The 14,517-nt window shown below is 45.5% G+C and overlaps 1 protein-coding gene and 1 non-coding gene across 2 annotated transcripts in view; both read right to left on the bottom strand.

Annotated features, from left to right (window-relative positions):
* The window catches only part of LOC124789348 (zinc finger protein 628-like), a 388,802-nt gene that overhangs the window by 167,266 nt on the left and 207,019 nt on the right, over nt 1-14,517 (bottom strand). The gene's annotated exons all lie outside the window — the stretch shown is intronic.
* On the bottom strand, nt 7,745-7,819 carry Trnaa-cgc. The gene has a single exon. It is a non-coding gene; the product is annotated as a tRNA-Ala (tRNA).

Below are 14,517 nucleotides of genomic sequence, written 5' to 3' on the forward strand. Positions count from 1 at the left end.
ATGTACTGTGGAGACCTCACGCCCCACGTGTTGAGCAATTCGGCGGTACGTCCACCCGGCCTCCCGCATGCCCACTACACGCCCTCGCTCAAAGTCCGTCAACTGCACATACGGTTCACGTCCACGCTGTCGCGGCATGCTACCAGTGTTAAAGACTGCGATGGAGCTCCGTATGCCACGGCAAACTGGCTGACACTGACGGCGGCGGTGCACAAATGCTGCGCAGCTAGCGCCATTCGACGGCCAACACCGCGGTTCCTGGTGTGTCCGCTGTGCCGTGCGTGTGATCATTGCTTGTACAGCCCTCTCGCAGTGTCCGGAGCAAGTATGGTGGGTCTGACACACCGGTGTCAATGTGTTCTTTTTTCCATTTCCAGGAGTGTATATAGCAGTTCATGACATCCAGTCTTACAAATTTCAAAACTCCGCCATCTCTCTCCCCCACATCCACCACTGCTGGCGGCTCACCTCCAACTGCGCAACGCTACGCGCTGTTCACATCCAGCTGCCCAACACTACAATGGCAGACAACAATGCAAACTAGCCACAGACTGCACACAGCACAGCCAGTGATTTTCATACAGAGTGCTACGTAACGTTGCCAATAAGAAAACATAAACAGCCTACTTACACATGGATCTCCCTTCCGTTGGAACTTTGTACTTCTCAATTTACCTATGTACATGTCTGGCCTGTAATTACCTAAAATCGTCAGAAAGAGAGCGATGTCTATATCAATGCAAAACAGCCGTAATCGACAATGAAAGTTTAAAAAATTACAACGATCGACAGAAGGGGTTTATTGTTCTTTACATCAAGAAGCATTTTGTGCTAAATTTATAAGCATACAGGACGTGAAGAAACTAGTGGGATGAATGGTAAAGTTTCTGAAGTGGAACGCATACTTCCGCTCTCAGTTGCAACAGTTTTCGATGTAACTGGACAAGGATATGGAGTCTTTGTAGAGTATTCTGAACTACGATGGTTGAGTTAAGGGGCATTTTTGGAATAAGTTTTCTATTTAGAACGTGTTATTGTTGAATTTATGAACGAAAAATGAGCAGGCGTAAAAACTAGAACATCCAGCATGGCATGCATCCCTCGCATTTTAAGTGGATTTGACTACCCACTGCCCACTGTAAGACATTGCAAGTTGACAAACAACTTATTTCTGATTTGATGGGGATGCATCTAAAAAGAAAACCGCATTGTGAAAGAGACAAATTCTGACAAGTGCGTAAGTTCGTAGCGTTTTTCCATAAGTTAAACAGAGACTTTAGTTATCAGTAATATAGGGTTATTCTAAATGATGGACCCATTTTCAAAAATTCGTATGTATTCAGGCACAAATCCAAATCGAACAAGCTTTATACCAATGAAAAGAGGAAGTTTCAAAGTTTTTCGCTGGTGGCGGCGGGCGGGCGGTGATGGTTTCAGATGCGGCCGATAGAGTTCGCCCGGCAATAGTGCCGTCAGTTGTGAGTGAGATGGCGACTGTGGAGCGTAAGGTTTTCTGCGTTCTTGTGTTCGCGAAATCGTAGTGCAGCAGGCATTTCGTGCCATATTCGGTATTCAACCACCAACTCGCAAAAGCATTAGCTGTTGGTTTAAACAATTTAAACAGACTGGGAGTGTGTGCACAGGAAAAAGCACAGGCTGACCGCGCGTTTCAGAGGATGATGTCCGATGGATTCAAAAGAGTTTTGTGCGCAATCCCAGTAAGTCTACCAATAGACCCAGGCGAGAACCTGTAATACCCTAACCAACTGTATGGGAAGTTCTGAGACGGCATTTGCTGTACAAGCCCTACTGATTACAACTGGTGCAGGTTTTCAAGTTCAAGGACAAAGAGAAGCGTCTCGCATTTTGTGGTTATGTGCTAGCAAAGATGGGGGATGACGCATTTCTGCAGCGTGTAATTTTTAGCGATGAAGCGACGTTCCACCTTAGTGGAAAATTCAACAAACACAATGTTCGCATATCGGGTTTGGAAAATCCACATCGACCATTGCAACACGAAAGAGACTCACCAAAGATCAACGTGTTCTGTGCCACATCCAGTACAAATGTTTATGAACCTTGTTTCTTTGTGGAAAGAAATGTAACGGGAATCACGTACCTGGACATGTTGGAACAATGGCTGTCCCCTCAAGTTATGGAGGACTACCAGGACTTTATTTTCCAACAGGATGGAGCTCCGCCCTATTGCCATCGTGATGTACGAGGCTTTTTAAATGACCCTTCCTCAGCGCTGGATCGGTCGCAGGGGGCACGAGGACCTGGCTCTGCACTTCTGGCCACGGAGATATCCTGATCTCACACCCTGCGACTATTTTTTATGGAGTTATGTGAAGGAAGCTGTTTACGTCCCGACCCTACCACCCACTCTGAATGATCTGCAAAACCGGATCACTGCTACAGTACCAGAAGGTACGCTTGCGCGTGTGTGGGACGAGTTTGGTGCCGCGTTGATGTCTGACGTGCAGCCAACGGTGGCCACATTGAATATTTATAACATTTATCACATTTACAATTATTAAATAAGTATTAAAAACTAATTAATTAGAAATTATTACAAATTATTAAATTTATTAAATTGATGTCAAACATTATGAAAAAAACTTTGAAACTTCTTCTTTTCATTGGTATAAAGCTTGTTCATTTTAGATTTGTGCTCGAATGAATACGAAGTTTTGAAAATGGGTCCATCATTTAGAATAAGCCTGTATATCCTCCTTCACTACTTACAACACTCTGCCAACGACTGTAGAGATCACGTAGTTTTGAGGTGAAGAACTCGGAGCGCATTTTCATCTTGTAAAGAAGTTCCTTGAAGGAAAAGGTGAACATTTGAAAGCGCAAGATCAGGTGAATAAGGTGGGTGCCGAACGACTTCCAAGCCCAACTCCTGTAGAGTGCTTTTTGTCCGTCTAACTGAATGCGGAAGGGCGTTATAGTGGAGTAACATCACTTTACGCAGCCTTGGATTGCGTCTGCAAGACGTCTCAGTTGCTGACAGTGTCAGTAGAGATGGACCTCGAGGAAGCAGTTCGGAGTACACCACACTGTCGCTGTTCCACCAGATGCGTAACACTATTTTGTGGGTGTGCACAGGTCTTTGTACAGGGAGTTGCGGCTTTGTTTTGGCTGAGCCATTCTTTTCTTTTGCTTATGTTAGCATAAATACACCATTTCTCGTCACCAGTAACGATACAGGTTGGCGTTGTTCATGAGCCAATTGAAGATGAGCAAGCAGAGATGCACATACGTCACCTGCTGATATTTGTGATTTTGGCTTAAGAGCATGCAGTACCGATACAGTCGATTTTTGAACTTACCCCACTGCATGCAACGTCGCATGTAGGTGGAATGATCAAGTTCATCACATTTGATAGTTCTCGAGTACACCGACGTGGATCACTGGGGATTAATGCGTTGAAACGATCTTCATCAAACCCCGAACTTCTTCCTGAATGCAGAGAATCACTAATGTCGAAACAGCCCTCCTTAAAACGAGAAAACCATTTTCTTATCGTGCTCTGTGCAGTGGCATTATCTCCATATATGGCGCAAATATTTCTGGCAGCCACCACTGCTGTCACCCCTACACCGAACTCAAATGGAACAGCCCTCCTTTTTCTAGCGTCCTGTCCGCCTGCTTAGCTGGGTGGTAATGTGCTCGCCTCCCATGTAAGCGGGCCCGCGTTCGATTCCCGGTCGGGTTGGAGATTTTCCCCGCTCGGGGACTGGGTGTTGAGTTGTCCTCATCATCATTTCATCCTCATCACCGGCGCGAAGGTCACCCAATGTGGCGTCGACTGAAGTAAGACTTGCACTTGGCTGCCGAACTTCCCGGCCAACGATGCCATACGCTCATTTCATTTTTCTAGCGTCCACAGCTCCACTCACTATCTCCAAATGAGAAAATGACAAAATGTAAACTCAAATAGCAACATTGACTTACAAATAAAAAATGTTAATCGGCAGCTCATCCCACAGCAACTGGAATACCAAAACATGCAAAACAAAAACGCTATGAACTTATGCACCAAACTAATGTATGTGTTTCCAGAATGAGATTTTCACTCTGCAGCGGAGTGTGCGCTGATATGAAACTTCCTGGCAGATTAAAACTGTGTGCCCGACCGAGACTCGAACTCGGGACCTTTGCCTTTCGCGGGCAAGTGCTCTACCAACTGAGCTACTGGCAGAAGTAAAGCTGTGAGACCGAGCGAGGTGGCGCAGTGGTTAGCACACTGGACTCGCATTCGGGAGGACGACGGTTCAATCGCGTCTCCAGCCATCCTGATTTAGGTTTTCCGTGATTTCCCTAAATCGTTTCAGGCAAATGCCGGGATGGTTCCTTTGAAAGGGCACGGCCGATTTCCTTCCCCATCCTTCCCTAACCCGAGCTTGCGCTCCGTCTCTAATGACCTTGTTGTCGACGGGACGTTAAAACAACACTAACCTAACCTAAAGCTGTGAGTACCGGGCGTGAGTCGTGCTTCAGTAGCTCAGTTGGTAGAGCACTTGCCCGCGAAAGGCAAAGGTCCCGAGTTCGAGTCTCGGTCGGGCACACAGTTTTAATCTGCCAGGAAGTTTCTTAATGTATATGTTTTCTGTTTTCGAGAATATATGTTTTTTCAGTTGAAAGTGCTCCTGCCCATGTGTAGTGGAACTAACTGATCTGTAGTGTAATTCCTGTTTAAAAGACAAGTTCCTTTACGCTAAATCTGTGTGGGAGGACTACGTTGTTTTACTATCGAGGAGTTTTCTTGTCACCTTAATAAGGTTGCAAACGTGATAAAATATTTCGATCAACGTTTGTGTCTGGAAGGCTCTTTCTGAACATGGAACTACATATGTCACGATTATATGGCAGCCGGAATACGAAAATCTGTGAAATTGTCTGCATTTATCCGTATGCCAATAGTTTGTAACAGATAAAATTTCTTACAATGAAATGAATACCCCTAGCTGCGTACAGGCGTTGACGTACGTCAACGGTGACAGTTGAAAATGTGTGCCCCGACCGGGACTCGAACCCGCGATCTCCTGCTTACATGGCAGACGCTCCATCCACCTGAGCGATACAGAGGATAGTGCGACTGCAAGGACTTATTTCTGGCACGCCTCCCGTGACACCCAAATTCCCAAATTTATTGTACCGCACTATACTCATAGTGCCCCTGCCCATTGTACTCATTACCCGCGGCTTTTTGCCGATTCCCCTAAGAGTTCGGGCACTGTTTGTGCATCCGCAAAGAAGAAGATGGTCAAATGGCCGGTCAATAGAGATGGACATGACCGAAAGAACAGATACCATCTTCATACATACAGGGTGGCGCACGAAATGTGCTACCAATTGTTTCTTTCACAATTTACGACGCACATTAGATATCCCGCTGGGATCTCTGCAGCAGGACCAGCAGAGCTTGGAAAAACAAATGAGTTACGAAAAACGTGTAATTCACGATACTGCCGCTAGGAGACTAGTAAGCAGCAATGGCTGGCAATGGAAGACTGACGGCATAGCAACGATCGGATATTGTGTTCCTTTTTCATGAAACGAAAAGCCTTGTTGTGACTCAGAGGCGTTTTCGACAACAGTTTAACACATGATGGGTCCCTTACAAGAAGACCATCCACAGGTTGTACGATAAATTTGTACAGGAAGGAACAGTATTGGAAGCGAAGCGACCTGGGACTAAGCCTATTTGTTCGCCGGAGAATATTGAAGTGGTACGAGTTACTGTACAGAGAAGTCCAGGGAAATCGTGTAGAAAGGCAGCAGTGCAACTGGGAATATCCAGACGCTCCGTTCAACGCATTCTTAAAAGTGACCTCCATATGTACCCATACAAGATGACCTGTGCACAGAAGCTCATTGAATAACACAAGCCACAGAGACTACTGTTTGCTCAGCGGGCGGAGGATAGGGAAGAAACTAACAACGTTTGGTTTCCAGACGAGGCGCATTTTCATTTAGACGGTGTGGTTAACAAACAAAATGTACGCTTTTGGGCCACTGAAAACCCACAAGTGCTTCATGGACGACAACATTATGCTCCGAGGATTACAGCGTGGGCAGCAATTTCCAGTCACGGACTTAGTGGACCCTTTTTCTTTGAAGAAACTGTGAACAGCGAGCGTTATTAGAGCATGTTTCGCAAGAGCTTCATTCCACAGCTTCATGCTACTACCTTGCCCTTCAACACGCAGTGGTTCATGCAAGATGGAGCAAGACCACATACTGCAAACACTGTGTTGCAGTTTTTGCACGAGCATTTCGACATGCGGATCATTTCATTCAGGTATCAAGGTCGCTTCAATGACGGACAAAATTGCTCCCCTCCCACCCCCAATAGTCCAGACCTCAAGCCATGTGACTTTTTTCTTTGGGGGTACCTAAAGGAAAAAATTTTCCCGAAACGTCCACTTGATTTAATGGAGCTCAGAAGACTTATTCTTCAAGCTGGCCGTGAAATTACGGAAGACATGTGCCGTAGGGTAATCACTAACTTCAGTGTTCGTTTGAAGGAAGTTAGGGAACGAAATGGTGGACATATTGAGCATGTGCTGGGTTAGAACAAATCTCCATGGACGGCTCTTCATTGTAGTATATGTTCCTTTCAGATTATATTGACAATAAAGTTTATATTCAAAAACAAAATGGTAACACATTTCGTGCGCCACCCTGTAGATAAAATTTCTGTCTTCTGCGGGCCAAAAATAATTGAATCAAGCTGAAAATTTCTTTCAGTACTATTTGTTGTTAGGAAATATGAAATCTGAAATCAGGATGCACGCAGTGCGACAGCACTGCCATTTAAATGCAATGTGTTCCCAAGTTTCCCCTTGTTGACTCTCCTCACACTCAGGCAGCGTGGCGTGGTGGTGGGGGAAATATGCAGCCAGGCGGAGAGCTGCGGCACGCGAGACAGAGCCTGGATTGTGTGCCGAATTCTTGGCCGTCGCTGCCCTATACTATACTCAATATTAATTTAATTTCCTTATTCATCTATATTCTGGATTCTGTATTGTTAGCTATTAAGTTAGGGCGATCACTGAGCATGAAACTTTAATATGTAGGCTCTGAGCACTATGGGACTTAACATCTGAGGTAATCAGTCCCCTAGAACTTAGAACTACTTAAACCTAACTAACCTAAGGACATGACACACATCCATGCCCGAGGTAGGATTCGAACCTGCAGTCGCGCAGTTCCGGACTGAAGCACCTAGAAACGCTCGACCACCGCGGCCGGCTTAGTATGTAGGAACACTGGAGTTTCCTACCAGATTAGTTTCCCGCGATTAAGAAATTCCGTTTGGAACTCTCTCTTTCCTCTGGGGTTGGCATGTGGGAGACTGGCTCGCACGTGTCCGAGCGGTCTCTCCAACGGAAAAAACAAGTAGGAATGCGACACCCTCACTCCCAGTTGTCCCGTTCCCGCCAAATCGGCACCACCATTGTGGGATCACATAGGCACTCCAGCGCACCCGCTATCTGTCAACAGGCCTGATGTCTCTTGGGAGGAAATTTTTTTTTGGGGAGATGCGCCTGCTTCCACAGAAATGAGAGCTTTTCCTTACACATTTTCCTTGCTTTTCAGGGAGCAGGCCATCGAGACAGTGTGTGGACTACTGCGTGCACTCCTGGCATTTGTTTCGTTTGTAGAATGAAATTTCACTCTACAGCGGAGTGTGCGCTGATATGAAACTTTCTGGCAGATTAAAACTGTGTGCCGGACCGAGACTCGAACTCGGGACCTTTGCCTTGCGCGGGCAAGTGCTCTACCAACTGAGCTACCCAAGCACGACTCACGCCCCGTCCTCACAGCTTTAATTCCGCGAGTACCTCGTCTCCTACCTTCCAAACTTCACAGAAGCTCTCCTGCGAACCTTGCAGAACTAGCACTCCTGGAAGAAAGGATATTGCGGAGACATGGCTTAGCCACAGCCTGCGGGTTGTTTCTAGAATGAAATTTTTACTCTACAGCGGAGTGTGTGCTGATATGAAACTTTATGGCAGATTAAAATTGTGTGCCGGACCGAGACTCGAACTCGTGACCTAAACCATGTCTCCGCAATATCCTTTCTTCCAGGAGTGCTAGTTCTGCAAGGTTCGCAGGAGAGCTTCTGTGAAGGGTGGAAGGTAGGAGACGAGGAACTGGCGGAATTACAGCTGTGAGGACGCGGCGTCAGTCGTGCTTGGGTAGCTCAGTTGGTAGAGCACTTGCCCACGCAAGGCAAAGGTACCGAGTTCGAGTCTCGGTCCGGCACACAGTTTTAATCTGCCAGAAAGTTTCATTTGTTTCGTTGTTAGGTACAGATGTCGAAGGTCAGTTAGTTTCGTTATATTCTTACGAGTGCATTCAACTTGCCAATGGTTCTGTACTCTACACTTCCCTGCAAGTCAGTTTGCAATTACGTGTAATTTGCGGCGTCGTGTAGTTGCGCTCTCTTTCCGCCGGTCGGCGCCAGCAGTATGGAAATAGCGCAGTAATGCGGCGCCCGCCGTCACGGGAGACGGCGGAGGCAGGCAGTCAGCGGAAGGCGGCCGGGCGCTGATTTGCTGACGGGGGGAGCAGCGAGGCGAGGCGAGGAGAGGCGACCCGACAGCGGCAGCCGCCGCGTCTTTGGTGGCCAATTAGAGAGCGCGGCCGCACGGCGCGCAATTAATAAACGGCCCGCGGCTGTATTTCTCGGCTGGGTTCGTCAGGCCGCCTAATGAGTGTAACCTGTCCGCCGTATCGTCCCGTCCAGTCGCTGCCGGCTACCGGCCCGACAGACCTCCGCCGCCCGCTGCATCGCAAGGTGGTGCCTCAGCCGCCTGCCTATCTCAACTTGTCGGCTCGCGCGCATTCCTCGCTACGTAGGTCGCGGATGCAGCCAGCTATGACTGGGACTCCTATAACCTGAGCCGTGTTTTCCCCAAAATATAGGACAGTTATATATACTGAAGAGCCAGAGAAACTGGTACTCCTGTCTAATATCACGTAGGATGTAGACCCCTCCCCCCTCCCGAGCAAGCTGAAATGCCGCAACACGACGTGGCTTGAACTCGACTACTGTCTGAAGAAGTGCTGGATGGAATTGACACCATGAATCCTGCAGGGCTGTCCATAAATTCGGAAGAGTACGAGGGGGTGGAGATCTCTCACGTTGCATCGCAGATCAATAATGTTCGTGTCTAGGGAGTCTGGTGGCCATCGCAAGTGTTTACACTCATAAGAGTGCTCCTGGAGCCGCTCTGTAGCAGTTCTGGACGTGTGGGGTATCGCACTGTCCTGTTGGAATTGCCCAAGCTCGTCAGAATGCACAATGGACATGAATGCATGCATGTGATCAGACAGGATGCTTACGTACGTGTCACCTGTCAGAGTCGTATCCAGACGTATCAGGGGTCCCATACCACACCACCTGCACACGCCCCACACCATTACAGAGCCTCCACCAGCTAACATGCAGGGTCCATGGATTCGTGAGGTGTCTCCATACCCGTACACGTCCATCCGCTCGATACAATTTGAAATGAGAATCCAGGCAACTTGTTTCCAGTCATCAACAATCCAATGTCAGTGTTGAAGGGCCCAGGCGTGGCGGCGTGGCGTAAAGCTTCGTATCGTGCAGTCATCAAGGGTACACGAGTGGGCCTTCGGCTCCGAAAGCACATATTGATGATCTTTCGTTGAATTGTTTGCACGCTGACACTTTTTGATGGCCCAGCATTGAAATCTGCAGCAAATTTGCGGGAGGGTTGCACTTCTGTCACTTTGAACGATTACCTTCAGTCGGTCCCTTTCTCGCAGGATGTTTTTCCGGCCGCAGCGATGCCGGAAATTTGATATTATACCGGATTCCTGACATTTACGATACACTCGTGAAATGATCGTACGGGAAAATCCCCACTTCATCGCTACATCGGAGGTGCTGTGTCCCATCGCTCGTGCGGCGACTATAACATCACGTTCAGACTCACTTACATCTTGATAACATGCCATTGTAGCAGCAGTAAGCGATCTAACAACTACGCCAGACACTTGTTGTCTTATATGGGCCTTCCGACCGCAGCGTCTTATTCTGCCTGTTTACATACCTCTCTACTTGAATACGGATGCCTATACCAGCTTCTTTGGCGCTTCAGTGTATGTTTACATACGAGTCACATTGTGAGGGAACCTGGACAAGTAACATAACCTTCAAAGAATAATGTTTTTACTACAACAAGCCTGTCATGAAGTACACAGAATGAATACTTGTTAAATGATAGACGAAGCTATTAATAAAAATTCGTTTCACTGTATCAAGAAACTATACTTCACCCCCCTCTGTACAATATAATTTCGAATTTCCTTAAGTACCTACCTATGACTAAAAAATAAACACTTTTGCAAGGGTCTATATACAGACAAAAACTAATAAATAGACACAGGTTGTTAACGCATAGCACCCATATTTGAAGACGTTTGTAGCGATTTCTTAACCCATTACATTTAGTATTTACAAATTACCGCGTAATATTAAAATTCAATTTTCTGTTATATGAGACGAGCATTATAAATACCTCTAATTACTGTTCGGCACACTTCACACATGCAATATAAAATATTTTATAAGAAATATTGCAAAGAGTTGCGTAAAAAGGTTAACCACCCATAAGGTAAACGTTGCCGAATCCTCAGAGTTGGAGAAAACATGGTGGACGATTCAGCCTGTTATATAGGAGCTCTAGCTATGACGATGACGTCACGTGCTGATAGAACCTGGGATGTGAGACAAAGAACTCGGAAGATCAGTTGAAAGTATTACCATTTCGAATATTTTTTATTGTTTGTTTGTTGGGGCTTTGGTGAACAAAACAGCTGAGTTCTTAAGCACCCAAATCACGAATTAAAATAGACTGTCTTCTAGGGAAAGCACTTAGTGGTTCTAGAAGTTAGCAGACTATTAGGACCTAAAAGATATTAATTGGTAGGTAAAAGTATAACGAATTATAGGCAGGCAAAGGTGAGTAAAACTAAAATGAATAATGGTAAAAACCAACAATCAAACAAATCTTTTTTCAAGGTTGGTTGGTTTCTGGGATTAAAGAGACCAGACTGCTACGCTCATCGATCCCCCCCTTTTTTTCTTTTTTTTGCCTGCTTCGCCGGCTGGGGTGGCCGAGCGGTTCTAGGCGCTACAGTCTGGAACCGCGCGACCGCTCCGGTCGCAGGTTCGAATCCTGCCTCGGGCATGGATGTGTGTGATGTCCTTAGGTTAGTTAGGTTTAAGTAGTTCTAAGTTCTAGGGGACTGATGACCTTAGACGTTAAGTCCCATAGTGCTCAGAGCCATTTGAACCATTTAAGTCTGCTTCACCATGTTGCTACAGCGACTAAAGAGTAGAACGCATTCTACAGCATGTATGTTGTGTATTTGCTAAAACCTCAGATAACTCGGACGAGAAGTTAAAAAACTGACACCGGTTAACTCTTTGAGCAATACTAGTTCCTGCCTCAAATCACCATTTTATTATTTTTTAAAAGTATCACTGCTTGTGCATGAAACCACTTATGCTATTGCAAGGTAGAGACGTCTAGTGGTACATTAAAATACTTCTACGAATGCAGTGCACTGTATTAGTCGATCACAATATTATTGCACCTGGAAGTGAGAGCAGTTCAATCGGCTTATCGTAAGTTTTTATTGCGGTATTGCACGAGCACATGCTGGACCACTTGATGGTATACGAGGTGTGGCTAGAAAAAAAACCGGACTAGTACTGGTGAAACAATAAGACGAATGCAATAAGGCTGAAAGTCGCGTGGCCTGTCACGTGACTCTCGCTCCGCCTACTGCTCGAGTTTCATCTGCCTCCTGCACTCAGTCTGCCCGTGGCGTCTGTTTTAAGTAGTTGACGTTTTGTCTGTGCGTCGGAAAATGTTGAGTGTACAGAAAGAACAGCGTGTTAACATCAAATTTTGTTTCAAACTAGGAAAATCTGCAAGTGAATCGTTTGTAATGTTACAACAAGTGTACGACGATGATTGTTTATCGCGAACACAAGTGTTTGAGTGGTTTAAACGATTTAAAGATGCCCGCGAAGACACCAGTGATGACACTCGCACTGGCAGACCATTGTCAGCAAAAACTGATGCAAACATTGAAAAAATCGGTAAACTTGTTCGACAAGATCGCCGTTTAACAATCAGAGCAGTGTCTGAGTTAACAGGAGTTGACAAGGAACAAGTTTACCGATTTTTTCAATGTTTGCATCAGTTTTTGCTGACAATGGTCTGCCAGTGCGAGTGTCATCACTGGTGTCTTCGCGGGCATCTTTAAATCGTTTAAACCACTCAAACACTTGTGTTCGCGATAAACAATCATCGTCGTACACTTGTAGTAACATTACAAACGTTACACTTGCAGATTTTCCTAGTTTGAAACAAAATTTGATGTTAACACGCTGTTCTTTCTGTACACTCAACATTTTCCGACGCACAGACAAAACGTCAACTACTTAAAACAGACGCCACGGGCAGACTGAGTGCAGGAGGCAGATGAAACTCGAGCAGTAGGCGGAGCGAGAGTCACGTGACAGGCCACGCGACTTTCAGCCTTATTGCATTCGTTTTATTGTTTCACCAGTACTAGTCCGGTTTTTTTCTAGCCACACCTCGTATGTACAGCTATCTTGAAATCATTCACAATATGATGGGTTTTCCTTAGTCACCATTGTACTTGTTTACTGTAACGTCACTGCGTGTTTCCGAGAAAGGCCACGGGAGGCGAAGAGCAATAATATCGTGATCGGGTAGTGGCAGTCACATATAGCATTCAGAACAACAGTCAGCACGGAGGTTATGCTACGTGATTGGAGGAAATTGTGACATGTAGTTTTTTAATGGTGATCATTGACAGTGAAAGAAAGTGAATCTAAAGTAATTGTAACATCAATCTAGTTTGTACTACTGCCTTTATGAGTGGTTTCGAAATGAAACCACTGGAGAATTATGTAATTTTGATGCAGGTTTATTAAATTTTAGGCCCATTTTTGCCTTTTATTTAGGACTATAATTTGTTTTACTCATTATGAAGTCACAGAAGTTTCGACATATGGGACTGTGTTTAGGAAAAGTGCTGTCAGATGTATCACATGAAATGACAGGTGGACGAAAACTATATAACTTAGTGGTTTCAAAGTGAAACCATCTTCTTAAAACAACAAATTGGCTTTTTTTCAGTTTCTGCTTGTACTTGTTGCTTATTATGACAAAAATTTTAATTTCGTGAAAACTTTAAAATTATATATTTTTTCGTATTATTGACACTCAAAGGGTTAAAACACAGCGTCAGTGTTCCATTACAGAGAGAGGAAACTGGTGCAGGGTCTCCACTTAACAGGCGGTGATAGCTGGAAACACAGTGTCTTATACGTAGTGTAGTTAAGATTATTTCGTCGCGACCAGACAGACGATAAGAAGCTGTCCAAGCCATAGGGAGGGTTTAATCTCCCTGAGCTTTGTCCCATACAGAGACGACGAGTGTTTGTACCAGAGTGATGGGATGTTCCTACATGTAACAACGACGTGCTAAAAGTTCAACACTTTGCAGCCCTGGCAGCAGCAGCCCGATATGCCGACATGTCCAGGGAACCAAACGAACGACACGCTGATGACAGGAGCAGTGATCAAGTGAAGGCACTTCGTTAAATGAACTGTGATATCTCAGTGCACAGTTAAAACGTACGCACAAACGTCTCATAGAAGCGATTAACCTGCACGAACTGTACCTAAGAGTGAACACATACCAGTAGTGCAGACAACAACCTGCACAGTACGACAACGGCTCCATTGTTGTTGTTGTTTTGGTCTTCAGACTGGTTTGATGCAGCTCTCTACGCTAGTCTATCCTGTGCAAATCTCCTCTCCACAACAGCCCACGTCCATTTGAAGCTGCTTATTGCAGTCAAGCCTTAGTCTTCCTCTGCAGTTTTAACCTGCCTCCATTCCTCCACACACACACACACACACACACACACACACACACACACACACACACACACACACACGTAAATTTCTTTTCTCCACGATTCGAGTCTTCAAATCTTCCTTAGCTATCTGTTATACCCATGTGGTATTCAGTACTGTCCAGTAGTACAACACACCAAAAGCTTCCATTCTCTACATGTCTCACACGTTTGTCATCCATGTTTCGCTTCTCTACAAGGATACATACATTCCAAACAAATACCTTCAGAAATGATTTGGTAATACTGTGCTACTGCGTAACCCTGCAGTATTTTGGGGTCTCGTCATTCTGGGTAAGGGAGGTTGCTGGGCTCAGAAAGCAGTGTTGTGCTTGGCAGTTCCGTAAATATGTTATGCGGAAACATGGTCAGCTGTTCTAGGTACGTGTCATGCTGGATGTACAGTTCCTTGAGATAATTAGCATCCATTTCATGCCAGACGGTCAGAGGAAACTTTGTTGAAGAGATCTAATAGCTATACACGTGATTTCCCGTAATTTCA

This window comes from Schistocerca piceifrons, chromosome 1, assembly GCF_021461385.2.
Source record: "Schistocerca piceifrons isolate TAMUIC-IGC-003096 chromosome 1, iqSchPice1.1, whole genome shotgun sequence".
In the NCBI taxonomy this organism is placed as follows: domain Eukaryota; kingdom Metazoa; phylum Arthropoda; class Insecta; order Orthoptera; family Acrididae; genus Schistocerca; species Schistocerca piceifrons.